The 14,954-nt window shown below is 45.6% G+C and overlaps 1 protein-coding gene across 1 annotated transcript in view; it reads right to left on the minus strand.

Moving 5' to 3' along the window:
- The window catches only part of MOBP (myelin associated oligodendrocyte basic protein), a 29,191-nt gene extending 25,577 nt beyond the window's left edge, over nt 1-3,614 (minus strand). The window contains exon 1 of the mRNA XM_062200125.1: nt 3,529-3,614. The gene's annotated coding sequence lies outside the window, so the exon portion shown is untranslated. The remainder of the gene's footprint in view (nt 1-3,528) is intronic.
- Nucleotides 3,615-14,954: the final 11,340 nt, after the last annotated feature.

Genomic DNA, 14,954 nt, shown 5'->3' on the forward strand with positions numbered 1-14,954 from the left:
CTTAAATGTTTTGTTCACATCAAATACTTGAACATTTCTATGGGGTACAGTGTAATACAACGCACATGCACATGATAAACCAAGGAATCCAGGCAACCAGAGGCATCCTTTTCTTTGTGTTTGGTGCCTATCAGCTTCTCTCTTCCAGTTGTGTATACAGCATATAATATGTTATTGTGAACTACAATAACTCTACTGAGCTGTGGAACACTGGAATGTGCTACTTCTGTCTATACCTGCGAGCCAATCTCTCCCTATCCCCTATCCCAACCCTTCCCAGCCTGTAGATCAACTATTTTTTAACTTCCACATGTGAGGCAAAACAGACAGTATCAGACCTTCTGTATTGGTGGGAATGTAAATTAGTATTACCATTATGGAAATCCATATGGAGGCTTCTCAAAAACTCAAACTCCATTTGGCCCAGCCATTCCACTTCTGAGTATATAGTCAAACGAACCGAAATCAGTCTAGCGAAGAGATACCTGCACTCCCACGTTCATTACAACACTGTTCACAAGAGATAAGACATGGCATTAACCTGCATGTCGACTGACAAGAATGGATACAGATGTGGTCTATACTCACAATGGAATATTCAGTCACAAACAGTGCAATCCTGACATTTTGGCTAAATGGATGGATCTGGGGACCATTGTACAGTGAAATAGGAAACACCTTCGATCAGGAGCCTTTCTCCAACATCGACAGAGCTGTGCCTCCTCCATTTGTGCACGCCCCCGGCCAAGCCACTAACAGATGCCAGCAAGCCTGGAGGAGCACTCAGGACCACCCTTCACTGCACTGTACCTGCTCTCAGAAGATGGTTGTGCTTAGAGAGGAACAATCACATGTGTGAGACAAATACTCCCAGAGCAGTAGATGTGAATCCAACACACACAAACTGAATACCTCAATCTAAGCCTATCAGGTTTCTGTAATAGTCAAAGGGCAGTGCTTACACATTTTTGGTGAATGCTTAAGAATTATCCATAAAAGTTGTGGATTTTAAATGTTTGGTCACTTTGTGTACAAAGATATTAGGGATTCATTGAAAATCCCACTTTTGGGGCCAGCGCTGTGGCTCAGTAGGTTAATCCTCCGTCTGCAGCACCTGCATCCCATATGGGCGCCAGTTCTAGTCCCAGCTACTCCTCTTCCAATCCAGCTCTCTGCTATGGCCTGGGAAAGCAGTAGAAGATGGCCCAAGTCCTTGGGCCCCTGCACCCGTGTGGGAGACCAAAAGGAGCTCCTGGCTCCTGGCTTCGGATCGGCACAGCTCCAGCCATTGCGGCCATTTGGGGAGAACCAGCAGACAGAAGACCTTTCTCTCTGTATCTCCCTCTCACTGTCTGCAACTCTACCTCTCAAATAAATAAAATATTTTTAAAAAGAAATAAAATCCCACTTTTAAATAAGATCTTGAATTAGAAGTTTGTGGCATCAGGTTCAAATATAAATTTGCTGCCGGCGCCCTGTCTCAATAGGCTAATCCTCCGCCTAGTGGCGCCGGCACACCGGGTTCTAGTCCCGGTCAGGGCGCCAGATTCTGTCCTGGTTGCCCCTCTTCCAGGCCAGCTCTCTGCTACGGCCCGGGAAGGCAGTGGAGGATGGCCCAAGTCCTTGGGCCCTGCACCCCATGGAAGACCAGGAGAAGCACCTGGCTCCTGCCTTTGGATCAGCGCGGTGCGCCAGCCGCAGCGGCCATTGGAGGGTGAACCAACAGCAAAAGGAAGACCTTTCTCTGTCTCTCTCTCTCACTGTCCACTCTGCCTGTCAAAAATTTAACTATATATATATATATATATATATATATAAATTTGGATATGTGTGATCTAAAACACAAGCATATTCTTTTAAAAATTGCATCATCTGAACCTAAACATGAGAAAATTTCAGACCCAATCTGTACTGAGGGACATCTTAGGGTACTAGTAATGTTTTGCTCTTAATTTGGGTGTTTGTTATGAGTGTGATCAGAAAACCCAAAACTCATTTATCTGTACACTTGTGTGCATTTCTCAGTATGTATACTGTATTTCAATAAAACACTTTTTTAAAAGACCTAAAAATTCGTAATAACTGGCCTATACTCTCCAAAACTCTCGAGGTTGTAAAAGAGAATGGTGATCTCAGGAGTAGTTCCAGATTACAGGAGATCAAAGAGACAGGACAACTAAAGGCAGTGCATGATCCTGGACTGGCCCTGGGACTACTGATGAAATCTTATTACCTCCAGATTAGATAATAGTATTTTCTCAGTGTTAATTCTCTGATTGTGACAACATCTAAAATTTAATATCAAAAGGCTCAAAAAATAATATGTAGGGGGCCGGCGCTGTGGCATAGTGGGTAAAGCTACCGCCTACAGTGCCGGCATCCCGTATGGGCACCAGGTTGAGTCCCAGCTGCTCTACTTCCAGCTTTCTGCTATGGTCTGGGAAAGCAGCGGAGGATGGCCTGAGTGCTTGGGCCCCTGCACCTGCATGGGAGACCTGGAAGAAGCTCCTGGCTCCTGGCTTCGGATCAGCCCAGCTCTAGCCATTGTGGCCATCTGGGGAGTGAACTAGCAGATCGAAGACCTCTCTCTCTGTCTCTGCCTCTCTGTAACTCCGCCTTTCAAATAAATAAATTGTTTAAAATAATAATAATATGTATATATGCATGGATACAGAGAGAGACTGAGAAAGCAAATGTGGTAAGATGTTAACATTTGGATAATCTGAGTGCATCTGGAATGTCTTGCACCATGTGCCATTTTTCTGTAAATCTGAAGCAATTTTTAAAACCCTCTCATGATGCTCCCGTCACTCTAAGTAATCATAAGAGCACATCTGTACATCTGCCAGCAATCTGTCTTCTGCCTCCCTGTTTTATTCACAGAGCAGTAAAATCTTTTCCCCCACTTTCTTCCCAGTGCTCTAGCCATGCTATTACTGGAGTCCCCTGACACATAATCTTTCCATTCCCTTCTCTAGCAACCACAGAACTGAAAAACTCCCTGTGATTTCTAAGAGATTTCATATAAGACAAAGCATTCATATCTTTTCGATTTAAACTCAGTGGTCCACAAGGAACAGAACTGCGGAATTCTAAGAAAACGCAGGCCTTGTTCTGTTAGTTTCCTCCCCACACAAATCCATGTACACGAGGGAAGAAAAACTCATTTGCAAATCAGAACAAATAATAAAATAAAAAAGCGAAGGAAAAAGGAGCCAGCAGCACCAATGACCTTGTTCCAGGAACATGGGGCTTTGAACCCAAGGAAGTCTGAGTTAAGATCTCAGAGACTGCCGCTGGGCCCAGACGATTCCCACATACCGGCAGGAACACCCCTGGAGAGCCCTCTGCCCACATCAGAAGCCTGGCATTCCTTCATTCATACTTTCACGTCCTCCCAAAATTGACTGCTACTACAGCCCATTTCCCCTGGGATGTGAGAAAAAGGACCCATACAAAAATGTACACCTGCCATTTAAAGACGAAGCACAACATGAGGTGACACGAACACCAAAGGGATCTTCTTACCTTCGAATAGCAATTGTTGTGTGCAACAGGTTCCACGTCTGTACCAGGTCCCTGAAGGGTTCCAGCTACTTCAATGCACGCAGAATATATAGGGAGAGATTATATATCTGGGTTTTTCATAACACAAGGTGTTTGTGATGGGTCCTCAGCCAAGATCCACTTTAAAACAAAAGCTACACAAAGACTACAAAAAGGCCACACAAAGTTTGAACAAAAGGCTAAAGACGGACCAAACAAAAGCCAAAGAAAGTTTAAACAAAGAGTGAAACAAAGACAAAACAAAGACCAAACAAAGACAAAAACAAAGGCCAAAACAAAGAGCAAAAGAAAATCTAAACAAAAGCTAAGTTAAGTCACACACACACACACCATATCCACACTATAGCCTCACACACACTCAAGTACTCCAGCCTCCCGCCTCTCGCAGCTCACGATACCAACTACCAGAAAGGCTCATTCCAAACCAACTGTACCCCCACATCAAACCACATGTCAGGGCTAACCATACCACACACCAGCCCACATCACCAAACCACGCCCTCCTGTCAACACACCGTGCCATCACAGTAACCATCACCCCAGCACACCACACCTCACCCCACACATCACTAGCCACGCCCATAGGCCATGAACAATGTTGGAGTCACGCTGACAAATTCCCATCTTGGGCTCCTGTTTTTATACTCTATGCAGATTAAATATTCACCCATACTCCTCTCCCTAAAATACCTACATACACACACACCAAGACTAATGCTCACACATGCATACCCTTGCACATTTAACTTGACAAGAATCTAGTCTACTTCAAACTGACATTGAGGTTGGAGGATTCCATGACAATCACCTTATGCACCCAAATTTATGAAAATCTCTATAAACCATCTCTTACGGTACATGGTTCCTATAAATAATGAATCTCATTTAGCTAATGTAATAATGTTGATTTTGGTTTTTGACATTTTCTTATTATGTTCCTAAAATTTGGGGTTACCCTATCGAGTCCCATAACTCCCTGCACTGTGTTAAATTTCATGGATCCTATAACTCTGTGCTTCTACTAAATTTTATTAGACAGATTTATATATATATATATATATATATACACACACACACACATACATACACATATAGACTAACCCACTATTGATGTGAGAAATGAAAGCTTATTTCTGAACCCAATCCAACCAACAGCAGCTCTGCCTCTTGAATTCCCAGAGTACCCTACATGATGGTGAAGTAGGATAACATTATCACCAAGTTTCCTTTTAGGCCCTTGTCTCAGTATGTGCAAAAGAGAATCAGCCAGGGAACTGACAATCCAATGACACCACAGCATTCCATGTAAATCTCATGGTATACCTAACTTCATGGTTAATTAAATTCTTTCTCAGAGCAGTGAGTTACAATTGGATTCTGGTTGACCCACTCCTCCTGTGTTCCCTGGCTGATTCTCTTTCGGGTATTCTAAGAGGCTAGCAGTCGTTTGCGTTATAAAGAATGCGACTGAGAGATGAGGAGTGGAGTGAGGTGGGTCAGAGCATGGGTTCTGGAGGCCCTGACACCTGGGACAATCACAGGACCCACCTGAAAGGTTAGAGTGAGGACCAAATTGGTTAAGGTGAGCACAATGGTTTCAGTAGTGCCTGGAACACAGAGTACTGCACCAATGCTAGCTTCCATGCTCCTGGCCCTGAAGAAGCTTACAAAAAGGTGTGCGTGACAGCTATAAGGACTTGCACCCTATTTACAAAACAGCTGCAAACCAATTCAAGATATTTTAAAACTGCAAGGTTGACTGCGTAGATGATAAAGACCCGTGTTCACTAAAGAACCCCTCTGCTTCTCAAACCTTTCCAACAGGGATCCTTAAAGGCAAACTTTTGTGAAACAAAATAATTCTTTTAAAGAAAAGCAATATTTTTCCAAATTTTATCTATTTGGGGGAGGGGGTGGGAGAGAGAGCGAGCTCCCATCCACCAGCTCACTCCCCCTAATGTCTGCGAGCTGGGAAGCTGGATCCCAATCCAGGTCTCCCACACGGGTTGGTAGGAACTCAGCTACTTGAGGCATCACTGCTGCTTCCCGGAGTCTGCACTGATGGGGAGCTGGAGTCAAGACCTGGAGCCTGGAATCAGACCCAGGCACTCCTCCATGGGCGCAGGCCTTTTAACCCCTAGGATAAATGCCCGTCCCTGTGGAGTCTCCTCCATAATACCTATTTGGGATGATACCTACTTTATGCAACCAGCATAAGGAGGTCTCACAAAATGCTCATTGTGTCATCTCTGTTTTATTCCTAAATGTTGGTGCTTGCCTCCACACAACAGCACTTCCAGTCCCAGAAAGACTGCTGAGACGGCCACTTCTGAGTCAGGGCCACTCCTCTTAGATGACAGCCAGCATTCCGCACACAGCTGGACCTCCCAGCCATCCACGCAGACTCACACGTTACAGAGTGAACTGTGCTCCTTTGCCCTCCTCCAAACCCTACGGGGAAGACCTAACCCCTAGGACATCTATGGGTGCCACTACTTGAAGATAGTCTTTAGAGAGGCAATCAAGTTAGAATGAGGTCACTAATCCAGTATGTGTAGTGTCTTGGCAAAAAGGAGAAATGTGGACACAAAAAGAGAGAAAGCAGCCATCTACAAACCATGGAGAGAGGCCTTGGGACAATCCCTTCACTCACAGCCCTCAGAAAGAACCAATCCCACCAGTTCCTTGATCTGAATTGTAGCTTCAAAAGCAATGCATTTGTGTTGTTTAAGCCAGCCAGTTTGTTATGAAAACCCAAACAAATTAATACACCATGGTGCCAATAAGTACTATATTAGTTTTCCTACTTATTGAAATAATGCTTGTGCAAAATTTTTCATTAGTGAGGCTGGCGCCGTGGCTTAACAGGCTAATCCTCCACCTTGTGGCGCCGGCACACCGGGTTCTAGTCCCAGTTGGGGCGCCGGATTCTATCCTGGTTGCCCCTCTTCCAGGCCAGCTCTCTGCTGTGGCCCGGGAGTGCAGTGGAGGATGGCCCAAGTGCTTGGGCCCTGCACCCCATGGGAGACCAGGAGAAGCACCTGGCTCCTGGCTTCGGATCAGCGAGATGCGCCGGCCACAGTGGCCATTGGAGGGTGAACCAACGGCAAAAAGGAAGACCTTTCTCTCTGTCTCTCTCTCTCACTGTCCACTCTGCCTGTAAAAAAAAAAAAAAAAAAAAAAAAAAAAAATCATTAGTAAAAAGCTTACGTTTTATAACAATAGCCCCTTATGTCACCTCAACCTACTCCATCATTCTACTCACCAGAGATAACCATGTGTAACTTTTTGGAATATTTTATTTATTGACAGGCAGAGAGTTAGAGAGAGAGAGACAGACAGACAAAGACAGACAAGCAACAGAGCTCCCATCCACCGGTTCACTCACCAAAAGTTGAAGAGAGAGACAAGACTCAAACTCAAAGAGGCATTCCAACCAGCAGTTTAAACACTAAGCCAGACACACCCTGATCTACAGTCTTTATTTACTTCAATACATGGAATAATGTTTTCTGTCTGTTGTTCCCTCTCATTCTCTGTACTATTGCTCTGGGTTAAGTTTCGCTCTCTAGGTCTGGGGTGGGCCTGAGTCTTCTTCCCTCCAATGCTTTACTGTAATAGTTGACCTTGGCCTGGATACCATACTATTGTCATCTTTAGTTTCCCCCCTCATTTTCCTGAAACACACCCTTCAATACACCTTTCTCAAGAAGTTATATTCAAAGTGGATTTTTTCCAAGTGCTTGCATACCTGAAAATGGTTTTCCCCTGCCCTCACACGAGTGCCTCTTTAGGCACAGAACTCTAGGTTGAAAGGTAAACTCAGAATTATGGACACATCTCCTTTTCTGTAGTTTTCCCCTAGTACTTTTGGGAGAAGTCCAGATGTTTCAGATTCAGATTGTAATTTTTTTTTTTATTCCTGAAGTTCAGGATCTTATTCTAATTCCAACTGCTCTAAAACTTCACCATGTTACGATTCTATTTGAGTCTCTTTTCATCCCCACTTGGTGGACTATTTTCATCTGGAAATTCATCACATTTCATTCTGAAGTTTTCTTTTTCTTTTTTCTTTTGGTTCTTTATTAATTTATTCCTCTCCATTTTCTTTCTTCTTTCTGAATTTTCTATTTGGCTGTTGAATCATCTCAGCTGATCCTCTAAACTGTTCCTAATTCTGTTCTTTCCAGTTGCCTATTGTTGTTTTTTTTTTATTTTTCACAAAGTTTTCTGACTTTATTCACTGTTCCCCTTCTGTTGAATTTTGAATTTCATTTTGACATTCTTATTTTAAAATTCCAACACCTTATTGTTATTTGCTGACTTTCCCTTTTTCAAAGCACAAAGCAGTTCCTCCAAACCTAGAAAAATAGTCATTTATGACACTGGGGGATGTTTGCTTGTTTTGGACTTGCTTGTCTGCTTCCTTGTAAGTTCTGCTCCTCGCATTACATTGGTTTGCTTACACCAGCTTCCTTCATCCTAGTTACTTGTTTCCATTCTTCCCTTCTTATTGAAACTTTCCCCTTTGTCTAGTGATCTTTCATTGTCCACTACTGTCCACAAGAGGTAACTGGATGCTCTAAGTACAAGCACGGAGCCTGCTCGTGGGGTCTCAGTGAGTAGTCATGCTGGCCTTCACATTGGCAGACTTCAAGATATACAACTCCAGAGGAATCTTCAAGGGTCACTGAGCTTCTTCAGAGAGGAGCAATCTATTTTTCACCTTGGTAGGAGTAGGGAAGTTAAAAGAGTCTGAATACCTTACTGTTAGTATTCTGTGATAAGACTAGAAAGGAACCTGTGCGACCCAGATGAGTATGTGAACTTGTTCCTTGGGTAAGCTCTGCCCCTGGCTTTTCCATGTTCGTGAGTCTGGATATTTCTCCATAGCAAGTTAGGGCAGTGAACCTGGGGACCCTTTCAGATGGGCAGCTTCTCCACGCCTTACCCTGGCTGCCCATTGCACCTAGTGCCTCAGGCTGTAACCTGACAGATGTTTCCACATGGTTTTCCCTGATGTCGCACCTGCAAGCACCTAATTTGGTGCTTCCTCCACTCTAAGTCAGTTGCCAACCTCCATCTACTTTCCGTCTCCTGGAATTCTGTTATAATCTTTTGTCTTTAGGTATCTCCCTGTCGCTGGGGTTTAAACCTTTTTTTTTTTTTTTCCAAAAATGCTTTGCTGTCCTTAGGAAGTAAAATCTTTTAAATCCTTTATCTTTTTTTTTTTTTAATTTTTGACAGGCAGAGTGGACAGTGAGAGAGAGACAGAGAGAAAGGTCTTCCTTTTGCCGTTGGTTCACCCTCCAATGGCCGCCGCGGCTGGCGCGCTGCGGCCGGCGCACCGCGCTGATCCGATGGCAGGAGCCAGGTGCTATCCTGGTCTCCCATGGGGTGCAGGGCCCAAGTACTTGGGCCATCCTCCACTGCACTCCCTGGCCACAGCAGAGAGCTAGCCTGGAAGAGGGGCAACCGGGACAGAATCCAGTGCCCCGACCGGGACTAGAACCCGGTGTGCCGGCGCCTAAATCCTTTATCTTTTAAAAATGTTTTACTCCTATAATGATAGCAATGTTTTAGAAGAGAGAATACATAAAGTAAGTGTGTGTTTGGTAGTCTATCATTTTACCCAATGGACAGAGTGATTGTTTTTATTGACATATGATTTTCATGCCACAGAGTTCACCAGTTTAAACTGTAAATATGTAGAGGTTTTTAATACAGGCACAAGACTGTGGCTCCATCACCACTCACAGATTCTTCCAGGCCTGAAATGTACATAATGTCATAGTCACATCAGACAATGATTGTTTATCTAACAAAATTATGCATCAAAATACTGTAAAAGTTGTGTTTTTTTTATTAAAAATGATACAATGCAGGCCAAAGATCTTCAGATTTACAACAATTTTCTTTTTCCCATCTAAACACGGAAAATGGGTGCTTTGTTTTATGAACAGCAGTTAAGACCATGTAACTAGCGGAAGACGATAATGAATTTGCTGGTCAGATGTGAGACAAACAAGCCCACACGGCTCCGCACCAGCCCCCCAGTCCTCATTTTCAGTGTAAATCTGTCTCCTTCAAACTTCCGACCTTGACCTTGGAGATGTGGAGCCCAGTCTGCGGCATTCGATGGTAAACAGCAGAATAGGACCCTGGACTGCCAGTCACGCAGACAAAGACTCTATGTGTTCCCAGCTTCACACCCAACATCTCCGTCAATCTCCTGCTCTACTAGGGCCCAGTCACAATTGTGTTCTGGCTGGTGGTGACCTGCGAATAACGTACACTGTGTTCTCTAATTAAGGGACTGGGTTCTTTTTCCAACTTGTTGTGTTAAAAGTCTCTCGGTAGAAGCCATACCTCTGCTGTTCAACTAAACGACTTCGTGTAACACTGCCATTAGAGAAGCATAGAGTGGATGCGGGATGACAATACACAAACACATCACTATGTCACACTCAGGGTTCCCAAATTCTACCAAGAAGCCACCCTAGACCACAGCAAGCTCCAAGGGGTGCCATGGGATACTGCAAATTTCTGTCCAAAACCCTGTGTGAACCCTGGCTCAAGATAATTCACTATCTTCACTATAGAAAATACTGTGTTCCCAAGGACAATGTCACATTTTTTATGAAGATGGCTTTTAAAAAAATTTTTTATTTGAAAGTCGGAGTTTCAAAGAGAGAAATAGATCTTCCACCAACTGGTTCACTTCCCAAGTGACCACAATGCTAAAGCCAGGAGCCAAGAGCCCCATGCAAGTCTGCCACACAGGTGGCAGGAGCCCAACACTCGGGCCGTCCTCCAGTGCCTTTCCCAGGCCTTAGCGGGGAGCTGGATCGGAAGTAGAGCAGCTGGGACTTGAACCGGTGCCCATATGGGATGCTGGCACTGCAGGCAGCACCTTTACCCACTATGTCACAGCACCAGTCCCAAAGCTTGTTTTTTAAATAATTAGAATTGCAGAAAAGTCAATGTGGAATGGGAAGTAGGCATGAGAATGTGAAAATTTGATTCCAAAGTCTGAGAAGTTGTACAAGGCTCAATAGGTACACACCTTATAGCTAAGAAAGTGAGATTATTTAAGAAAAAAAAATAAAAATACTACAGTTGTTGCCTATCAACACAAATTATTTTTTCAGACTGCTACTAAGCTGTTAGAACATCAGCGCTTATTAAGTTATTCAGGCCTAACTACTTCACAAAAGGAAATATTAAGTATTTCTTTTGGGAGCCAATACTGTGGTGTAGCTGGTAAGGCCACTGCCTGCAGTGCTGGCATCCCACATGGGAACTGGTTCGAGTCCTGGCTGTTCCACTTCCCATCCAGCTCTCTGCTGTGGCGTGGGAAAGCAGTCGAAGACGGCCCAAGTGCTTGAGCCCCCACAACCGTGTGGGGACCTAGAAGAAGCTCCTGGCTCTTGCCTTCAGATCAGCTCAGCTCCGGGCATTGCAGCCATTTGGGGAGTGAGCCAGTGGATGGAAGACCAATCTCTGTCTCTCTGTCTCTCTCCCTGCCTCTGCCTCTCTGTAACTCTGGCTTTCAAATAAAATCAATAAATATTTAAAAAAAGAATCTCTGGTGTAAATCATTCCAAAGTGACAGAAGTGTTCCACAACATTAAATCTTTGCTTTTAATAGAATTTTTTAAATAAACCTTCAAGTCTGATTTTTACAAACTTTTTTTTTTCCATTTTATTTGAAAAGAAGTGAGAGAGAAAGAGAGACACAAAGACAGACAGAGAGAGAGATCTTCCATCCACTGGTTCACCACCCCCACCAAACGATTGCAAGAACCAGGGCAGGGCCAGGCCAAAGCCAAGAGCCAGGAACTCCGTTTGGGCCTCGCACATGGGTGGCAGGGACCTAAGTACTTGAGCCACTATCTGCTGCTCCGAGAGTGCGCGCTGACAGAAAGCTGGGGGCAGACATGGAGCGGGGATGTGAACCAGGCAGTCTGACACAGGTGCAGGCGGCCCAGTGGCATCTCAACCGCTGCACCAACACGCCTGCACCTTGAAAATCAGTGTTTGTCTGTGGAGTCCCTAAAGCAACTCAGAAGGGCCCTACGTTTCCTCAAAGCCCTGTGTGAAAAATCAATGACCGTGAATTCTTCTAACCCTGGGATCCAGGCGCGGCAACATCACGCAAGGTGGGAGAGCAGGAGGTCAGAGCACCTGGAATACGCCAGCCACAGGCAGGAGCAGTGGGTCAGAAGCCACTCCACTACCGTCTGATGCGCCTTCTTCAGAACACCGCCAGCCCTGACCAATGCCCTTACACCATAAAAGAACCTGCCCTCCCAGCCCTCCCTGCACGTGGTGGGGGCCAACCAGCCACAAGCAGGAGCCGAGGCCATCAGCACGTGCTTTGGGGGAACTGACTCAGCTGTCAGACACCTGTTCGCCCTGCTCCTTCTCGCTTTTCCTGCCTGTCGTATGGGATATTTCAAATGGTGCTTGGGTGGCTTTCTTGCAACCATGGAAACAGAAACTAAGGCAGCTCAAGGAGGCGAACCCTAGGGCACTACAGGCATTTGGAGCCTCTGCACTGTCCCTGGATTGTCACCCTGCAGAATTCACTTTGCAGCAGTGAAAGGGATGCTCCTGTCTCAATCAGGTCTCCGTGAGGAGTGGAAGAGAGGCAACATGGCAGGAACCAATCCCCATTTGTAATAAATACTTACAGCATAAAACTTGAGCACATTAATTTTTTAAGTATTTGCATATTTATTTGAAAGACAGAGGGAGAAAGAGATTGTCCATTCACTGGTTCGTTCCCCAGATGCCCACACAGCTGGGTCTGTGGCAGGCTAAAGACAGCAGCCACAAATCCCATCTGAGTCTCCCACATGGGTGACAGGGGCCACAAATCCCATCTGAGTCTCCCGCATGGGTGACAGGGGCCACAAATCCCATCTGAGTCTCCCACATGGGTGACAGGGTCCCAGATACCTGCGCCATCACCTGCTGCCTCCCAGGATGTGCATTAAGAGGAAGCTGGACTCAGGAGCCAGAGCAGGAATCGAACCTAGGTACTTGGAGGCGACATAAAAGCATCTTAACCAAGTCATACACAAAGGGATGTCCAGGGGGGAGGGGGGAAGCAAATTTACAATATTTTTTTTAAAGATTTATTTTATTTATTTGAAAGATAGAGTTACAGAGAGAGGTAGAGACAGAGAGAGAGAGAGAGAGAGGTCTTCCATCCACTGGTTCACTCCCCAGATGGCCACAATGGCCGGAGCTGAGCCGATCCGAAGCCAGGAGCTTCTTCCAGGTCTCCCATGCAGGTGCAGGAGCCCAAGGACTTGGGCCATCTTCTACTGCTATCCCAGGCCATAGCAGAGAGCTGGATGAGAAGAGCAGCCAGGACTAGAAGTGGCACCCATATGGGATGCCAGTGCTAAAGGCCAGGGCTTTAATCCGCTGTGCCACAGCGCCGTCCCTGAAATTACAATATTCTTTACACAGCTGTGCAGTCCCTGGTTGCCCCAGAAAAGTCTCAATTTCTTGAGATAAATCTAAATTAAGAGAATTCCCAAGCATGGAGAGGTGACTCTGCTCTGCAAAGAGGTAACATTCTCCAAGGGCTCAAATTACTCAGATTTTTGAAAACAATTTTCCAAACAAAATGCCCTGCGCACATTCAGGCAAGCACTCCAGATCTGAGGACCACATTCATGGATACCCTGCCCCTCCAGCTTCCTGCAGAAAGCGGGCTGTGAGAGGCTCAGAGCAGGACTGTGAAAACACACGTGCACACACACACGGGCATGTGCGCGCACACACACAAAGTCTTTCCCGGGCCTCCCATTTCTTTGCCTGGTGCAGGCCCCTCCTCTGCTCTCGGCAACAGCTGCCCTCCTCAGCCAGGAGCTGTCCTCTGTCGGCACAGCCCCCCTTCGCTGGAGCTGCTGCAGGGTGCGCCCTTCGCACGGGGGTCTCGCAGCGGGCCTCTGCCTCGCTCACATCACCACCTAGTCAGGACCCCCACGGGTTCCTGCATGGTGCCTGTGCCAGGCCACCCCCTGCAGCCACACTGCCACACTCCCCTCCTCCTAGCTTGCCTTGCTGTTCACGGAGAACTCGGGCAGCACCGCCCGACCTCAGTTTCACATTCTGAATCTGAGAAGTGCTCTTAGCGAGTTATTCCGGGTTCATTGCTATTCACAAGACTAAACAACTTCATGTAAAAAATACAATACTCTACCAAGCGCCCAGAACGTGAGTTTTCCTATCTTTTTGAAGTCCACATTGAAAGGGGTTCTGTATCATTACCTTTTATAAGCATAAATACTACTACTAATGGGTGAGGAAGGAGCACACGGTGAGCTTCAAACAGCTAAACTCCATGCCATCAACAGCTGAATCTCCACCTTGTCCTGCATGTCAATTCCAGAGAACACATTTCCTTCAGGAAACCCATCAGAAAGCAGGAAAAGGCTCGCCATCTTGTTTTAAAGGTTTATTTTATTTGAAAGACAGAAGGAAGAGCGAGAGAAAGAGGGAGAGACAGGGGGAGAGACTGGAACAGGTGTCCATATGAGATGTGGGTGTCACAGGCAGCGGCTTTACCCACTGCACCACAACACCGGCCCTGGTTCACGGTCTTACACGTCAACATAGAGAATGTATGCACAAGAATAATTCCAAATTTTCAACTGGATACTTTGGGCTAATCATCACATAAAGGACATAGTACACTTGTATTTTTCATGTGCTTCATCTATATTATCTCACATATTCCCCCCACAAAATTCCTATTAGGTAGATATTTTTGTTATTCCCAAAGATGATGAAACTGAAACACAAAAATCTTCAGCAATTTTCCAAAGTCACAAAGCAAGGGGTAGAAATGGGATCCTAAATCTGACCCAGTGTTTGGGGCGATCACTGGGATCGACTGCCCTCTTGTGGTCAGAACCAGTCAGTGACAAGAAATGAATGGACTCAAGCATGCATCTTCAGAACGGGGTTTTCCTGGATTTCAGCCCTGGCTGCCTGCCGCATGGCAACTGGGGACTAAAATGTGATGTTATCCTGATCTGCGGCAACAGAGTCCCTAAAAGGCAATCTAGAGAAGTGAAACTGACACTTGAAGACGGATGACTTCGAACGGCCCTAATCTCCACTGTTGAGGAACAGTTTGGTTTTTTTTTCTCATATTATTTGTTGAACTCCTTACTTAATGTAGGGTTAATCTTATGCATAGAAAGCTAATTGAAAATAGATCTTAGTGGGGCCAGTGCTGTGGTGTAGTGGGTAAAGGCACCACCTGCAGCGCCAAGCATCCCATATGGGCACTGGTTCAAGTTCTGGCTGCTCCACTTCCAATCCAGCTCTCTGCTGTGGCCTGGGAAAACAGTGGAAGATGG

This window comes from Lepus europaeus, chromosome 9 (genome assembly GCF_033115175.1).
Source record: "Lepus europaeus isolate LE1 chromosome 9, mLepTim1.pri, whole genome shotgun sequence".
In the NCBI taxonomy this organism is placed as follows: Eukaryota; Metazoa; Chordata; class Mammalia; order Lagomorpha; family Leporidae; genus Lepus; species Lepus europaeus.